This window comes from Poecilia formosa, unplaced genomic scaffold (assembly GCF_000485575.1).
Source record: "Poecilia formosa unplaced genomic scaffold, Poecilia_formosa-5.1.2 Scaffold77, whole genome shotgun sequence".
NCBI lineage: Eukaryota > Metazoa > Chordata > Actinopteri > Cyprinodontiformes > Poeciliidae > Poecilia > Poecilia formosa.
In genome coordinates, this window is record NW_006800016.1 from 2,062,260 (window position 1) to 2,065,925 (window position 3,666).

A 3,666-nucleotide genomic window follows, 5' to 3' on the forward strand; every position below is an offset into this window, starting at 1 on the left:
TCACTTAGAGGCAGGTCCTGACTCGGAGCACGGTCCTCACTTAGAGGCAGGTCCTGACTCGGAGGACGGTCGTGACTCGGAGGCAGGTTCTCCAGTTCCAGCAAATTCAAAAAGGCCAAATCTTGGTATTTTTGTCATGCTTACAGCACCAAGGGTTGTCTGCATTGGGAATATTTTTGTGTTCCCACATATGGCGCATTGTGCATTCTCTGATGGAGAGCGTCCCTTCAACATGACACATCCTGTTTCTGTTGACATCAGGCTTTATCTCAACAGCAGGCTTCATCTCATCAGTATGCTTTATCTCAGGCTCTTCATTCTTGTCTAAGTCTTCGAAGTCTATTGAGTCGATGTCTTCCAAAACTAGATCAACTTCATTCACATATGATTAGTATTTGTTTATGTCCTGGTCGTCAAAGTCTACTGTGTCTTGACTTTCAATGTTTTCTAGTCCATACTCAGAGGCCGTTCGCAACTCAGAGGCCGGTTCCGACTCGGAGGCCGTTTCTGACTCGGAGGCCGGTCCGGACTCAGAGGCCGGTTCCGACTCAGAGGCCGGTTCCGACTCAGAGGCCGGTTCCGACTCGGAGGCTGGTCCCAACTCGGAGGCCGGTCCTGACTCAGAAGTTGTCAGCAGCATGGCAACTGTTGCTAGGGGTAGTAATAATAGCACGCAGTGAGCATGCGCTATGAAAACAAATAGAATCTGTGGGCACTAAATACATTATTCCCAGAAGTCTGAACTGGAAGTGATCTGCGCAGCTTCGCTAGAATTTCACTCTGCAACCACAAATGTCATTGTCTTTTATTTGGGTTTCATATAATAGGCCAACAAAAATTATGATTTTTTTTTTTTTTGCTGAAAATGCAAGCGAAATGATGAAGAAAATTTTCTCTGCAACAATGTAGTTCATGCACACATAAGCTGTACAGGAACTGGATATATAATGTTGCATATAATGGGGAAAGAATATTTTCTTCACACATTTATTTGTCACTGCTTAAACATACATTTTTAAGTTAATGCTCCTTATATGCAAACAACTACAAACAAATTAGATTAGGCCACCATGTGCACATGTGCCTGCAAAGTACAGAGGCTATTCATTCTCATTACAAAAATCGACACATTTCCACTACAGGTCAATGGTTTGCTAACAGTGGTCAATAACAATGGATTCAGGCTGAGCTTGCACCCAAGGGCTCTGAAGCATCCCTGTCTGATAACATCTACACATGGCCTCGTAAAAGTATTCACACCTCCTTGAAAATTCCATGTAATTTATTGGGATTTTGTGTGAGAGATCAACACAAAATAGCAAATACTTATGCAGTGTGGCATATGGTAGGTCTCAGCCTTCTTTATCGCAATGCTCCTAAATAAAATCCAATCTATAGAACCCAGATGAAATCCGATTGTGGTGGAAAACTAGCACTGCACATAGCCCTGAAAATACCTCAGAGATGTTGAAACGTGGTGGTGGCAGCATCATGCTGTCAGCTCTTTTCCTGCAGGAACTAGAAAGCAGGTTATTGCTTTCCTTTCTTTTTCCCTTGAATACACAGAGACACAGTGGGTCAGGATAAGTGGATGCCTTCCTAATACGTAATACATCTTATTAGGAACGTGTATGGATGAATAAGGAGCAATTCAGTTAGAAAATCTGGGAGAGGCTGAAAATGATTTATGACTGGAGTTGTTGGTTTAAGACCAGAGTATTAATATTAGAGTTGTTCATAAATTAAAATGACCCAGTCAAAGTCTAAACCAAAATCTGATATAAATGGTCTCTGTTTAATTTTGACTGAGTCTGAGTTAATCTACAAAGAAGAAAAAAAGTAATCCTCCAGAAAAGCAAAGATGAAACCCCAAATAGACTTACAGCCGTTCCTACTGAAAAAGAGACCTGAGAAAACAAAAATCTTTTTGAATTATTTTATCATAACAGGGATATTTTCCTATCAGAGTTGGAGAAAAAAAAATCCTTCATCCATTTTTTGGTCACTTTGCCATTGTCCAAAGAAACAGTTGAGCTCCCTCATTTCCAGACTCACTCCATGTAGCCATAACATTAGCCATTAAAGTTTAATAGATGTTCCAAATTAGCTTTAACACAGTCTCTGTACATTCTTTATTTATTTATATAAGTGACAGCAGCAGTGTACCTGTGTTAAAAATGCATGAAACATTTAGAAACTCCTTCCCCTGGATCAACATTCCCCTTTGTGACAACAGTCCTCTAGACACCAGAATGACTAGGAAATAAGAGTAGCAGGAATGCCTCTGTGCATCAGCCGGTTTCCCTGTGACAATATGTTTAACAGGATATCAGCTTCTCAGAGTTAATTAAGTTGTTCTCAACTGCTCAGAAGCCTGTGTGTTGAATTTGGATGTCACAGAGTGTTGTGAGGGCTGACTGAACGATGACAGGTTCCTCCCTTTGGGCCAGTGTAGACGAATAGATTAGCTACAGGCACTCAACCTCAAAGATGTCTGCATGAAACTGCTGTGACAATATGACAATGGAATAACCATGTAACTTTAATATATCAGAGGAAAACCAAGAGCAACGCCAGCAGACTCATGACTGGTACTCAACTTAAATTGGACCAAAACAGGAAATTTACTTCCATTTCCACCATTTTACTCATCTTATGAGGCAAAGATATCCCCCAACTGTAAGGAACCCCTGCTTTTCTGGTTGAGAACCATGGCCTTGGGGTTAGAGGATGTCATTGTCATGCGTGGCTCTGAATGTCTTTAGTGTAGGCTCAAGATCTTTGCTTCAATATGCTGACAGAACCAATTTATTTGAAAAAACAAAGATGAAAGCCTGGAGTTCTCAAACCACAGTCCTCAATACAACTACACCTTCAGACCAAGTCTAACTACACCACAAACAAGCAGAGCCCAACACTTCTTTTGGAACAGTCACTGACGATGTGCCGAGAATGTGGACACAGCTCTCGCTCAGTGTGTACAAGGACCAGATAGCTCTTAAAAACATCCACGGCAAAGTGAACAACAAAAAATGTCTCAAGGGACATCAGAATTGGTCTGAAGGTCTTTGCAGACCCTCAAAACACATATGGACTGAACAACCAAAACTCCTTTGACCCTTTAGCAACTCCGCAAGTGTAAAAATCAGGTCTACCATCTCTTAACGAGAATTAAACCCACACTAGCCGTCCTGAATCGGTCTGAGCGTCTTCTCCAAAAACCTGCAGCAGAGGGGTCCAGAGTCATTCCCTGGTAGCAAGAATCCTGCTTGTTTTAGTTTGTTTTCTGGTTCAACACACATGAATATTGCAATGATTTACTGTCGGGCCATTGCTAGACCTGATCACACTCTAATGAGATAATTCAGCCATTTTAATGAACTGTGTCGGCATCTAAAACCTGCAGGATACAGATCCATTGCAGACTCCCATGCAGGCAGATAGGACAACATGGTTCACAAGTTCATAATGCTGGGTCACTGCAACATAACCAGCCAACTAATATTATGTGATAAAGCGTATTATATAAATAAAACATATTTTTATTTTTTATTTTAGGCTGTTTGCTTAGTAAGAAGGTTTCAACCTCAGTTTCATTATTGTGCCTTTAAAATCAGTTTTCTGATGTGTAACAGTTGTGTTGCACACTAATCTTTGAAGGACATA